The sequence below is a fragment of the Budorcas taxicolor genome, chromosome 2, assembly GCF_023091745.1.
Source record: "Budorcas taxicolor isolate Tak-1 chromosome 2, Takin1.1, whole genome shotgun sequence".
NCBI lineage: Eukaryota > Metazoa > Chordata > Mammalia > Artiodactyla > Bovidae > Budorcas > Budorcas taxicolor.
In genome coordinates, this window is record NC_068911.1 from 115,571,716 (window position 1) to 115,586,842 (window position 15,127).

At 44.0% G+C, this 15,127-nt stretch overlaps 1 protein-coding gene across 1 annotated transcript in view; it reads right to left on the reverse strand.

Moving 5' to 3' along the window:
* Positions 1–9,741, reverse strand: part of C2H2orf76 (chromosome 2 C2orf76 homolog) — a 116,478-nt gene extending 106,737 nt beyond the window's left edge. Inside the window, exon 1 of the mRNA XM_052662540.1 lies at positions 9,626–9,741. The gene's annotated coding sequence lies outside the window, so the exon portion shown is untranslated. The remainder of the gene's footprint in view (positions 1–9,625) is intronic.
* Between the last annotated feature and the right edge of the window lie 5,386 nt (positions 9,742–15,127).

The following is a 15,127-nucleotide window of genomic DNA, read 5'->3' on the forward strand; positions in this document are numbered from 1 at the left end:
TCTTTTAGCCTCGCCCAACTTTAAAGGACTTTTCAAGGACTTTTAACTTATTTCTGCCCATTTTTAATGAAACTGAAGACATAAAGTGAAAATACTGTTTTTTACAGTGAGCTCTCGAGTACTTCCTACCTAGATTTTTACCACAGGATTTTACTCTAGCTGTTTTATCATATAGCTAGCTATCCTTCCACTGCTCTTATCCGGCAACCTGAATGATTTTTGGATGCCGTTCAAAGTAAGTTGCAGGCATTCATATGCTTCTCACTGAATACTTCAGCTTATATATTGGGTTGGCCAAAAAGTTCATTCTGGTGTTTCTGTAAGATGTTATGGAATATTATTAAGTACAGCTCAACATTTGCTCACATTTTATTATTTCTTTGGAATAAAATTTATTTATAATAAAATGCAAAATCTTAAATACACCAAGTGGTAAGTTTCAACAAGTACATGTACCTGTACAACCCAGATCCCTATCAAAATCTTAGAGGAAACACTGACTGAAACCACTCACCCTGGGCCAGGCACCATAGTAATCATCTGCACCAGATACTTTACAACAGGAGGTCCTGGTAAGGAACATGGAACTAACAAGCCACCACCAACCACAGGAGTTCGGGAAAGGTCAGCAAGAGATGCCAAAAGTCCTACCAATCTCCCATAATCCTCCTTGCTGGAATCCATCTTGGCTAAGCAAGGTGTATACCACAGGAAGGACCTTGAGCCAGAACGATTGATCAGAGAGAATCTGGACAGTACATCACCTAAAACTGGAGACTGCAAGCCACATGGTAGACATTTCTCCTGGGTTCATTCACCCTCCTGCTCTCCACTGGGGTGCCTCTTCCCAATAAAGTCACTTGCTTTGTCAGCACCATGTTTGTTCTTGGACAATCCATTTCTGAGTGTTAGACAAGAGCTCAGTCTAGGGCCCAGGAAGGGGGCCCTTTCCTGCAACAAAAATATAGAATGCTATCATTGATCCAGAAAGTTCCTTCACGTTCCTTTCCAGTCACTGTCTGTCATCATGCTCCCAGAGGCAAACATCACTCTCACTTTTTTTCTACCATAAATTAGTTTTGCCTGTTCTACAACTTATGTGAGTGAAATCATACCTGTGTATCCTTTCTGTAAGGCTTATTTCACTTCATCTAAGGCCACTTTATTATGTGAGAGGAAAGTATCAAACTATAGGGCCCACCAGCAAGTTTTCATTTGAGATGAAGAAAAACTGTTCATTATGTAGGATTTCATTTAAAACCACAGTGGGAAATACCATTAAGAGAGTATAAAGATGCTTTCTAAGGTCCACTTGACTTCACATTCCAGGATATCTGGCTCTGGGTGAGTATTCACACCATCATGGTTATCTGGGTCATAAAGATCTTTTTTGTATAGTTCTTCTGTGTATTTTTGCCATATCTTCTGCTTCTGTTAGGTCCATGCCATTTCTGTCCTTTATTGAGCTTATTTTTGCATGAAATGTTCCTTTGGTATCACTAATTTTCTTGAAGAGATCTCTAGTCTTTCCCATTCTATTGTTTTCCTCTATTCTTTGCACTGATCACTGAGGAAGGCTTTCTTATCTCTCCTTGCTATTCTTTGGAACTCTGCATTCAAATGGGTATATCTTTCCTTTTCTCCTTTGCCTTTAGCTTCTCTACTTTTCTCAGTTATTTGTAAGGCCTCCTCAGACAACCACTTTGCCTTTTTGCATTTCTTTTTCTTGGGGATGGTCTTGATCACTGCCAGGGCCCAGCCCCGGTGGATCCAGGGTAATTCGAAGCGGGGACAGCACGGCGAGAGAGATATATAGATTTAGAGAGAGATAAGGAAAGAGTTTGCAGTTAAGAGAATAGACGAGAGAAAGAGGCTGTATTTCTTGGTTTACATAGAAAGCCAATAAAGCTTCAGACAAGAGACTTTCACCATCTGCGTAAGCCCACAGGCGCCCCCTTGAATAGCAGAGGGTGCCCTGTCTTGGGCTCCCTCTCATGTGGGTCTTAGAAGCCCAGGCAAATAAGTAGACACGATGAGCCTCTATGCTCCAGACGGGAATCAGCCAGAAAATAGAGTAAGAAAGAAAAGACACGAGGGAAGCCAGTCTTTCCAGGAACTGGTCTGAGAAACTGGTCCGTCCTTTATTTTCCAGGAAAAGCTTTTATACTTTTAGTTGTACATAGATATCAATGGATAATACAAAGTCATGCAGGGTCAGCAGCCCTGACCCTTATCGAGACCAGGCTTTCTCTCTGCATACTTAGCTGTATACACAGGTCTTAGGTGATTTACATCATCTTCTGGCCAGGAGGCCTATTAGTATTTTATGGCCCTTTTCTGATAAGGGTCCCTCAACCAGAAAACTTATTTGCCCTAAAAGTGTTGTTCTTACTAAAGTCTGGTGCCACTCTCAGAAAGCACTAATTAAGGTTACATTCTTACATAGCAAGGACACAACAATTTATAACAAGGAAAGAGGAGTATGGTGATTTATAACAAAGAGAAAATTCATTAACTCAAAAGTCTAGTATTGCTAACATCAAAACTATTATATTCTTTTTTCTACATCCCAATTACATTGATTAATATCCTCCAGGTGCCTAAAAGATAAAGGATATGGAGGCCTGGCGGCAGTCATTAACTCAACAATGAAAACCTACGCCGATATAATTCTTAGCTTTTTAAAAAAGGCTCTGTATCTTTAAGATGTTTTAAGCTTAGTGCCTCTCACAGTTGGGGGGCTGTAAACAATCACATGCGTAGTTGTAAAAGTCCAGACAGACCAATCAGGTAAGTTAGAAAGCTATCAGAGGGGTTTAAGCCGAGACATTCCTTTTATGCCCAGGAGACTTACTGACTGGAGCTCTAAGTTAATTCCTTTTAGAGGAAGGTGGTGGGGGACAGCCCCTGTTAATGTCAGAAGCGTAAGCGAAAGCATAATGCAGTACGGCAGGCAGACTCTGGTTTCAGGGGTAGATGCTCAAGAAAAGCCAGCGAGGCTCCCTTAAGGCCGGACTCACCTTTGCCTGTCAGACCCCTTAACCTCATGACCTTTGCCAAGAGCGGGACTCCTCGTGCTGGCTCCCGGCAGATCACTGCCTCCTGTACAATGTCACAAACCTCCGCCCTAGTTCTTCAAACACTCTGTCTATAAGATCTAATTCTTTGAATCTATTTGTCACTTTCACTGTATAATTGCAAGGGATTTGATTTAGGTTATACCTGAATGGTTTAGTGGTTTTCCCTAATTTCTTCAATTTAAGTCTGAATTTTGCAATTAGGAATTAATCATCTGAGCCACAGTCAGCTCCCAGTCTTGTTTTTGCTGACTGTGTAGAGCTTTTACATCTTTGGCTGCAAAGAATATAATAAATCTGATTTTGGTATTGACCAACTGGTGATGTCCATGTGTAAAATCTTCTCGTGTTGTTGGAAGAGGGTGTTTGCTATGGCAAATGTATTCTCTTGGCAAAACTCTGTTAGCCTTTGCCCTGCTTCATTTTGTACTCCAAGGCCAAATTTGCCTGTTGGTATTTGACTTGACAAATATACCTGACAAATATCAGTTCAGTTCAGTCGCTAGGTCGTGTCACCCCATGAACCATAGTATGACAGGCCTCCCTCTCCATCACCAACTCCCAGAGTCAACCTAAACTCATGTCCATTGAGTCGGTGATGCCATCCAACCATCTCATCCTCTGTCGTCCCCTTCCCCTCCTGCCCTCAATCTTTCCCAGCATCGGGTTTTTTTCAAATGAGTCAGCTCTTCACATAAGGTGGCCAAAGTACTGGAGTTTCAGCTTCAACATCAGTCCTTCCAGTGAACACCCAGGACTGATCTCCTTTAAGATGGACTGGTTGCATCTCCTTGCAGTCCAAGGGACTCTCAAGAGTCTTCTCCAACACCACAGTTCAAAAGCATCAATTCTTCGGTGCTCAGCTTTCTTTATAGTCCAACTCTCACATCCATACATGACTATTGGAAAAACCACAGCCTTGACTAGATGGACCTTTGTTGACAAAGCAATGTCTCTGCTTTTTAATACGCTATCTAAGTTGGCCATAACTTTCCTTCCAAGGAGTAAGCATCTTTTAATTTCATTTGCAGTGATTTTGGAGCCCAAAAAAATAAAGTCAGCCACTGTTTCCCCATCTATTTGCCATGAAGTGATGGGACCGGATGCCATGATCTTCACTTTCTGAATGTTGAGCTTTAAGCCAATTTTTTCACTCTCCACTCACTTTCATTAAGAGACTCTTTAGTTCTTCTTCACTTTCTGCCATAAGGGTGGTGTCATCTGCATATCTGAGGTTATTGATATTTCTCCTGACAATCTTGATTCCAGCTTGCACTTCATCCAGCCCAGCATTTCTCATGATGTACTCTGCATAGAAGTTAAATAAGCAGGGTGACAATATACAGCCTTGACGTACTCCTTTTCCTATTTGGAACCAGTTTGTTGTTCCATATCCAGTTCTAACTGTTGCTTCCGGATATGCAAACAGGTTTCTCAAGAGGCAGGTCACGTGGTCTGGTATTCCCAGCTCTTTCAGAATTTTCCACAGTTTATTCTAATCCACACAGTCAAAGGCTTTGGCACAGTCAATAAACCAGAAATAGATGTTTTCCTGGAACTCTCTTGTTTTTCCAATGATCCAGCGGATGTTGGCAATTCGATCTCCGTTCCTCTGCCTTTTCTAAAACCAGCTTGAACATCTGGAAGTTCATAGTTCACATACTGCTGAAGCCTGGCTTGGAGAATTTTAAGTATTACTTTACTAGTGTGTGAGATGAGTGCAATTGTGCGGTAGTTTGAGCATTCTTTGGCATTGCCTTTCTTTGGGATTGGAATGAAAACTGACCTTTTCCAGTCCTGTAACCACTGCTGAGTTTTCCAAATTTGTTGACATATTCAGTGCAGCACTTTAACAGCATCATCTTTTCAGGATTTGAAATAGCTCAACTGGAATTCCATCACCTCCACTAGCTTTGTTCCTAGTGATGCTTCCTAAGGCCCACCTGACTTCACATTCCAGGATGTCTGGCTCTAGGTGAGGGTGAGTGATCACAGCTTCATGATTATCTGGGTCATGAAGATCTTTTTTATACAGTTCTTCTGTGTATTCTTGCCACTTCTTCTTAATATCTTCTGCTTCTGTTAGGTTCATACAATTTCTGCCCTTTATTGAGCCCATCTTTGCATGAAATGTTCCTTTGGTATCTCTAATTTTCCTGAAGAGATCTCTACTCTTTCCCATTCTATTGTTTTCCTCTATTTCTTTGCATTGATCACTGAAGAAGGCTTTCTTATCTCTCCTTGCTATTCTTTGAAACTCTGCATTCAAATGGGTATATCTTTCCTTTTCTCCTTTGCTTTTCGCTTCTCTTCTTTTCACAGCTATTTGCAAGGCCTCCTCAGACAGCCATTTTGCTTTTTTGCATTTCTTTTCCATGGGGATGGTCTTGATCCCTGTCTCCTGTACAATGTCAAGAACCTCTGTCCATAGTTCATCAGACACTCTATCAGATCTAGTACCTTAAATCTATCTCTTACTTCCACCGTATAGTCACAAGGGACTTCCACTGTATAGTCATAAGGGATTTGATTTAGGTCATACCTGAATGGTCTAGTGGTTTTCCCCACTTTCTTCAATTTAAGTCTGAATTAGGCAATAAGGAGTTCATGATCTGAGCCACAGTCAGCTCCTGGTCTTGTTTTTGACCGTATAGAGCTTCTCCATCTTTGGCTGCACAGAATATAATCAATCTGATTTCAGTGTTGACCATCTGGTGATATCCATGTGTAGAGTCTTCTCTTGTGTTGTTGGAAGAGGGTGTTTGCTATGACCAGTGTGTTCTGTTGGCAGAACTCTATTAGCCTTTGGCCTGCTTCATTCCATATTCCAAAGCCAAATTTGCGTGTTGCTCCAGGTGTTTCTCGATTTCCTACTTTTGCATTCCAGTCCCCTATAATGAAAAGGACATCTTTTGGGGGTGTTAGTTCTGGAAGGTCTTGTAGGTCTTCATAGAACCGTTCAACTTCAATTTTTTCAGCATTACTGGTCAGGGCATAGATTTGGATTACCGTGATATTGAATGGTTTGCCTTGGAAACAAACAGAGATCATTGTGTCATTTTTGAAATAGTACTGCATTTCAGACTCTTTTGTTGACTATGATGGCTACTCCTTTTCTTCCAAGGGATTCTTGCCCACAGTAGTAGATATAATGGTCATCTGAGGTAAATTCACCCATTCCCGTCCATCTTAGTTCACTGATTTCTAGAATGTTGATGTTCACTCTTGCCAGCTCCTGTTTGACCACTTCCAATTTGCCTTGATTCATGGACCTAACATTCTAGGTTCCTATGCAACACTGCTCTTTACAGCATTGGACCTTGCTTCCATCACCAGTCCCATCCACAACTGGGCGTTGTTTTTGCTTTGGCTCCATCCCTTCATTCTTTCTGGTGTTATTTCTCCACTGATCTCCAGTAGCATCTTGGGCACCTATCGACCTAGGGGTGCATCTTTCAGTGTCGTATCTTTTTGCCTTTTCATACTGTTCATGGGGTTCTCATAGCAAGAATACTGAAGTGATATGCCATTCCCTCTCCAGTGGACCACATTCTATCAGACCTCTCCACCATGACCTGTCTTGAGTGGCCCTACATGTCATGGCTCATAGTTTCATTGAGTTAGACACAGCTGTGATTCCTGTGATCAGTTTGATTAGTTTTCTGTGACTGTGATTTTCATTCTGTCTGTCCTCTGACAGATAAGGATATGAGGCTAATGGAAGCTTCCTGATGGGAGATATTTTCATATCTGTTCTAAAAAGTAGTTTAAACACTCATAAGAATGCCCAATGGGCACCAAGATGAAATGCAATCAGCTACCATCTCATGCAAAGTAACTACATTTAGCAAACATTAATATGTGTCCTCTTAAAGTATGTATTAGTATATGATAAAAAAACAAAGTCAAAAATACTGTATTATTAGATTAATATTTTAAATAAAATCATTATTTGAAATCTAGAAAAACCGTATAGATGATCTTATTTGCAAAGTAGAAATAGAGACACAGATGTAGAGAAGAAACATATGGACACTAAGGGGATAAATGGAGTGGGGTGAATTGTGAGATTGGGATTGACATATATACACCACATGTGTGCGAAGTTGCTTCAGTAATGCCTGATTCTCTGTGACCCTATGGACTGTAGCCCATCAGGCTCCTCTGACCATGGGATTTTCCAGGCAAGAATACTGGAGTGGGTTGCCATGCCCTCCTCCAGGGGACCTTCCTGACCCAGGTATCTTGTGTCTCCTGCACTGCAGGCAATTCTTTACCACTAGTACTGCCCAGGAAGCCCTAGATATACGCTGCTGCTGCTGCTGCTGCTAAGTCACTTCAGTCGTGTCCGACTCTGTGCGACCCCATAGACGGCAGCCCACCAGGCTCCCCAGTCCCTGGGATTCTCCAGGCAAGAACACTGGAGTGGGTTGCCATTTCCTTCTCCAATGCATGAAAGTGAAAAGTGAAAGAGAAGTCGCTCAGTCGTGTCCGACTCTTAGCAACCCCATGGACTGCAGCCTACCAGGCTCCTCCATCCATGGGATTTTCCAGGCAAGAGTACTGGAGTGGGGTGCCATTGCCTTCTCCGAGATATACGCTACTATGTATAAAATAGATAACTAAGAAGAAGAACCTACTGCATAGCACAGGGAACTCTACTTGGTGCTCTGTAGTGACCTAGATAGGAAGGAAATTCAAAAACAGGAATATATAGTGGGATGCTGCTGCTGCTGCTAAGTCACTTCAGTCGTGCCTGACTCTGTGCGACCCCATAGACAGCAGCCCACCAGGCTCCTCTGTCCCTGGGATTCTCCAGGCAAGAATACTGGATTGGGTTGCAGCAGAAACTGACACAGCAGTGTACAGCAACTATACTCCAATTTAAAAAAATGACATGAAAAAATAAGATAAAATAAAGTCACATCAGGAAATATACCATGGTGAAATCAGAAGCATGTTGGTAAAAGGACATTATTGTACAAATATTTATGCAGGCTTTAAGACAAGATGATACTGTAAGCCAAGTGGAAACTGTTACGTGCTCCTTGGAAAATTCCTGATTATATATAAAATGCATGCTTATTAGAAGGGCTCTCTCCTTGTTTACAGGAAGAGAATGTACCTCCTGAAATATGTTAGAAGAATGAAAAGCTTTAACAAGACACAGACATACATTTTCTGATACAAAAAATAAATAAAGGAAAAGGAAAGAAATCGGGAATGAAGAAGTACATATAAAAATATCAATTCTTTTGGGAAAGGAGCTTATTAAAAAATAAAATTATAGACATTCTAATTTACCATTCAAATCAAGATATACAAAATTAATCTAAATGCTTTCAGATATTGAAGTTATTAGGAGAAAGTTTATAATTTACAAAAGTTTCTAATCAGCAGCCAGTCTCGGCTCTTAAATATGCTAAAGTTTTGAGTTTTAATATAATTCATCTTAAATTATCTTAATAGACAATGGCTAGTATTTTTTTTTAAATCACAACTGTCTTTGGATCTTCCAAAAGTGATTTGCAGTATTTTCACTATATTCTTATAAAAACTTGGTAGTGGCCTGGATATTATTATTTTAACATGTCTAGTTGCATTGTAATCCTGCAAAAGATGTTTCAATGACCTAATATTTACACATATCTAAGATGGCCACTGTGTTAAAATAAACTGTCAAGCATGGCTAGTATTTTTTTTTAATACTTTTGTAAATTATAAACTTTCTCCTAATAACTTCAATATCTGAAGGCATTTAGATTAATTTTGTATATCTCGATTCGAATGGTAAATTAGAATGTCTATAATCTTATTTTTTAATAAGCTCCTTTCTCAAGCATCTTTATCTGGAAATGAGGTTAAGAAGTATAATAAGTATATTTTAGATAATTTGCATTCCTTTAAAGTCAGGAAATTAAAGTTATAGAAAATCCTGGTTTTTGCATACTTAAAATATTAAAGTAATGTTAACACACTTCCTCTTTACTTTTTCAGTATTTTTTCAACTACTATTCCATTCTATCCGTATTGTCCGCACAGACCAGGAATTTAGTAAAGATCTTTGCACCAGTGACTGAATAGTTCAGTGCCCTGTGGACAAGGGGAGGCAAACACTCTCAGGCACTAAGGAAAACAGACATTTTTATAACTTTTCGAGGGCAAGTGAGCACAGTAACGGAAGAACGGGGATAACTGTAAACTCTCCCTTCTGCCCAGGGATCCTGCGTCTCCCAAGGCCGGTCCTAGTCCTCCTCATCCCTCTCCCGAGGCTGCGGGGTCCCCAGCACCGCATCTCCCTCCTCGACGATACATCTGTGCTGCTGCTGCTGCCGCTAAGTCGCTTCGGTCGTGTCCGACTCTGTGCGGCCCCATAGACGGCGGCCCACCAGGCTGCCTCGTCCCTGGGATCCTCCAGGCAAGAACACTGGAGTGGGTTGCCATCCCCCACAAACCACCCTGCCCCTGACAGACATCTCGGCAGCACGCCCTCCGTCCCAGCTTCCGCACCGGCGCCCGCTGCACAACCAGCCCCTTCACATGATCACCTCCTCAGACGCGCCGCGTAGCCGGAAGCGCTTTGCCGCCTCGGACGCGACCACGCCAGGCAACTGCCCCAGAGCCACCGTGGCGGGCCCTCGGTCTTCCTGAGGGAAAAATCCGCTCCTTGCCAAGGACGCCGGAGAGGTGCGCATGCGCCCGTGCAGAGGCCAGGAAGGTTCTGGCTCCACCTGCCGGCCACTAAGGGCCGAGCAGGACGCTCGGGGTCAATAGTCAGAGGACATGCGCCCCCTCCTGGCCGGGATGCAAAGCCATTCAATGTACTAGTGCCTCAGCCTCTGCTGATGAAGCTGCCGCCCTGCTCCAGCCATGCCTGCTTTCCTGCCTGGGACATGCCTCATTCTTTGGAGCTACCGCCTGAAGAACAAGAGAGTCATCAGTCTTTTAAGCCACTGGAAAGTAAAACCTATTCTCTCCCTAGAAAAGAGATGCCCATTTCTACCATCACATTCTTTGCTGGATCGTCAACCTATTAAGATACATAGTACTGCAACTCTGATTGGAATAAAATCCTCCGTGATTAACTACGATGCAGTCTTGATCATGATCACAAATAACTGAAGCAGAAGATAAAAGTGGAAAACTCTGGATTTGTCTCAACTTGGAAACTGAGAGCCAGAGGTGACTAAGAAAGCGATAACTATCTGAAGCTCTGGGACACAGTTGTCATGCCTTGGAGCTTGCCAGGAAGGAGCTCAAACTGTGTTTTTCTCTCATTTAACAATTTCTCTCAAAATACAAAGAAATAAGGAAGAACATTATGCTCATGACCCTCTCTATTCAATTGTATTACTACGTATAAGAAAGTAATCTGCATTCATACCAGCTATAAAATATCTGGAAACAACATAATAATCATAGATTTTAAATATGATACATCTTGAGAATTCCCTGGCTGTCCAGTGGTTAGGATTTGGCTCTTTCACTGTCGAGGGGCCAAGTTCAATCCCTGGTCAGGGAACTAAGATGCTGCCAGCCAAAAAATATGTGTTCATATATAATACATCTTGAATATCCAAAAACTGGATGGAAAGTGACCACCCCTCTAGGGAGCCCCCAGCTTCCTCCTTGGGGGTCTTTTCCTCCACTTGTTTCCACTCCCACAGCAAACCCTGCTCTCAAGAAAGGAACTGGGGAGCCCACTCAGACTGGATCCAGGAGCTGAGATGGTCTGCTATGGAAAATAGACACTGGCCTGCTTCCCTCCTGCTGTGGATGGGTTACCTTATGCCAGGAGGAGGGCTGAGGCCACACACAGCCCAAGCTGATGACCCGCCTGAGAGGCCCGGAGCAAGGGGACTAGCACCGTGTACCTATATGAAGCCCTGGACTGCCCTGTCTGGGTTATGCATCCACTCAGCAGGCCATCACTGTTGCTGCCCCGGACCGTGTGCCTATTGTCACAGCCAGGGTGTGCGATTCTGAGATCCTGGCTTCAGTGGGATGGAGTGACGTGGACAAGATGACAAGACTTCACGGTGGAGAGGACAAGACTCCACCCACAACACCCACAGCCGTACCTTGTCCAGGAGAACTGGGCGGCATCAGCAGAGGTGTGTGTTGAAAGGAGGCAATGGGGTGCCAGGCTCTGGTGCCAGGCTTTGCCAGACTTACAAGTGGATTCTTTGCCTGCAGTACTGAGACGGAGCAGGACCGTAGGCCTCCCAACCCCAGACCACGTCCTCTGCCTGCCTTTGCCTGTGGAAAACTTTAGTCAAAGGATAAGTTTAATCAGAGACGTGAGAAATGCGGAAACAAAGGAAAACAGTCAAAGAGACTAAATAATAATAATGTAGTCATTAGACATAGTCAAGGACTTTAGTTCTTTCTCAAGGGCTACAGATAATATTCTGAGCCATATCCTGTGACCTGTCTTATAGATACCGAAACACCAGGTGGAGGAGTTAGCTACATGATGACCAGGCTGGATCCAGGACAGGAGCTGCCACAGTTCTGAGAATGGACCACGAAGAAATGGGGACAAATGGACCCCGGAACTGAAGATTAACTACCTAAAACAATCATGATGCTGGTCAGACCACTGACAACCAATTTGAAGATGACTGTTGAAGATGACTGTGCTGTTTCTGCCTGTAACACGCACCCCCCTCCCAACCCCCACCCCAGCAACTCTGTCTGTAAAAGCTCTGACGCCTGCTTGTCAGGGGTGGAGAGCGGGCCTTTGGACAGATGTCCGCCACCCTCGCCCAGGGCTGTTGCTCTGAAATAAAACAAACTTTCCTTTCCACCAACCTGACCTTTTTATTGCCTTTTGAGTGGTGAGCAGCCGGACCCACGAATTCCTTTCAGTAACAATAGCAGGCAGAGGCCAGCAGAGGGAGGTGTAGTGATTTGCTGGGATTTTGTGGCATCCTGCCCAAGTAGACAAGACTTGGGAAGCCCCATGTATTCCCAGCTGGGACCAGTTCTGTGGGTGGCAACCTGGGGTGAGTGGCAAGGGAGGGAAGAGTGACAGAAGGTGTCTTCCGTTGTCTCTAGCACTGCCTAGCCGGGCCAGACTGCCTGGGGCAATGGGGCGGGTAGGCTGAGAGCCCCAGGTCCACAAATCTCCCACTCTATCCGATCCCCACTGATACTTTCCCCAGAGAGAGGCATTTTCTGGTTCCCCGCTCACCATCTCAGTGGCTTGACATTCTGCAAAGTCTCTAGGAAATATCTGAGATAGATTTGTGAAACCCTTTAAAAAGAGCACCCAGGATACCAAGCAGTGCAGTTATGAAGTATGTATCCATCACAATATTTTATACCCATCAAAATAACAAATGTTAGTAGGAGGAGAAAATCACATTTGGCAAGGATGTTGGGAAATGAAAACTCTGCTGCTCTGGGTGCCCATGTCCACTGAGGGGTCATTCTGTGCAGCCAGGGGCATGTGTAACAAATCTAAGTGTGTACATATGCCCCTGACCTGGCATCTAGGGAGTAGGTAGTGTGCATCGGCCAAGTTGCTGGAGAACATTCAGTTCCATCAGGCAAATGGGAAGGGTGAAACTCAGAAGGTTTGTGAAGTGTAGGTAGATAAGACATGAGACAGATCCAGAGAACACACCGTGAATATAGATGAAAAGGGATGGAGGGCCCAGAAGGCGCTCAGTGCCCCTGCCCCATTCAGTTTTCATGAGGCACAGACTGTGAAACATTAGGCACATAACAGTCATGATCTGGATGCAGCTCTTATTTGGTGACAACCGCTCTGCCCTAAGGGTCCTCTGCTGCAGCAAGCCCAGGGCTGCTGATCAGACTAAATGTTGAGTCACAGCTGTGGCCAGACCTACTCATCCTTTGTCCTTTGACTCTGATCGCGTGCCCTCAGTCACCTTCTGTCTGCTGGGACCCTGGCTCAAACCTCAACTGTTGTGCTAATAATTCACCTTCATTGCAAAAGGCCAGTATCAGAGAGAGTAAGAAGGAAAAGACAGGTGAGGCCCACATACCAAGATTCAGGTGGTACATACCTCCCAGCCTCTTGTACGGCATCCTAGGTCTGCATGTGAACCCGCTCCATCTCCCCCGCCCACCTGGCCTTCTCGCTGAGCGCTAATTGACTTATTAGCCTGTGTGATCCAGGCATCTAATTTGGCCTATGAGCCTTTCTATTTTGTGAACTCTGGCTCAGCCTGTTTGGTGTTGTGCTTGGAGGCATCCAAGACATAAAGGCTCACATGACAGACATGGATTAAGATATTCATCAGTGTGGTTGGTGGTAGGGTGCAGGTTCTGAGTGACCTATTGTTCATCACTAAGGTGAACAAATAAAAGGCAGTGGATGAATAACAGAGCAATTGAAAGCAATAGGCAGCAATGAACTTGACTGTTTAAAGTTTTCTTACTGGGACCCTCAGTAAAGAATAGTTTTTACAATGCAACCTATATCTGTCGATCTATTTTTTATTAGTATTTTTAACACTTTATTTATTACTTTTGGCTCCACTGGGTCTTTAATGCTGCATTCGGGCTTTCTCGAGTTGCAGCAGTCAGGAGTGACTCTTCAGCTGCGGTGTGAGGGCTTCCTGTCTTGGTGGCTTCTCTTGTTTCAGAGCGCTGGCTCTAGGCAGCAGTGGGCTTCAGTAGTTGTTGTGCATGGGCTTAGTTGCCCAGTGGCTTGTGAAGTCTTCCTGGACTAAGAATCAAACTCACGTCCCCTGCACTGGCAGGCGGATCCTGAACCATTGGACCATCGAGGAAGTCTAATCGATCTATATTTGGGAAAAATTCATGGAACAATGTGTATGTACTCAGTCACTAAGTCGTGTCTGACTCTGATCCCATGGACCATACCATGCCAGGCTCCTCTGTCCGTGGGATTTCCCGGGCAAGAATACTACAGTGGGTTGCCATGCCCTCCTCCAGGGGATCTTCTGTACCCAGGGATGGAACCTGGGTCTCCTGTGGCTCCTGCAATAGTAGGTAGATTCTTTACAACTGAACCACCTGGGAAGCTCCCATGAAACAATATTTACCCTGATGATGTCTGAGGCACTCTGATATTGTCTTATATATTGTATTCTTTTCCTATATATGGTGATTATGCCCCGGCAGAATTGATCTCACCAGCCACTACTGGGACCCAACCTACTATGTATAAAATATTGAGTCAGATTTATACATATTATCAATAAGGATGGCCTCTCATCATGCTTCTGGGTGAGAATAGTGGGAAACAGAACAAGATTTATAGCATAATGCCACTTAGGAAAGCAAAAATCACACACATACACACACACACACACACAATGATACACAATGGTTAAGGATATACATCAAACACATAAAGGCCATCCCATTGGGGAAATGAAAAAAGGAAAAGAAACTCCTGGGGGATCTGAATGTTCAAGTGTTATGGTCTAAGAATGATTGGCTAGGCTCTGAACCTCAGTTCAACAAAATGAAAAGATGAGGGTGGGTCATTTACAGGAGAAGTCTGAGAATCACATGAATAGCCAGGAAATATATCAGAGTTGGAAAATGCTGCGTTTAGAATTCTTGAAATGTACATAAACGATCACTTCATAAGGTCAGAGACAAAATATCACCCAGAGCAAAGCTTGAAGAGAGAAAGAAGGGTCCCCTCACCATGCATGAGTTGATACCAGGTGGAAAGGAGGTAGTCGGCTTGGAGGCTGGCAAAGAGGAGAGTCTGAGTGGTCTGGCTGGACAGCATACCCTGGCACACTTCAGGGGAGGGGCCCAGGATTGGGGGATACCATTATTCCAGGGAGGGGTTCTCTGTTGAGTGTACAGCCCCTGCCTCATTGCTTTCTTGCCCAGAGCCTCTGCTGCTCAGGAGGATGCCCTGCTCCCAGCTCTTGGATACAGCTCTTTCAAACAAAGTTGGACCCCGAGCCCCAGAATGACCTACTCAGGCCACCTGCTTTTTCAAGCAACCTCACCTTTCTGGACTAAGGAGATTCTCTCTCAGGAACCTGAACCAGGAAGGGGGCAATCACTGCCATGGGGGTGAAACTGCA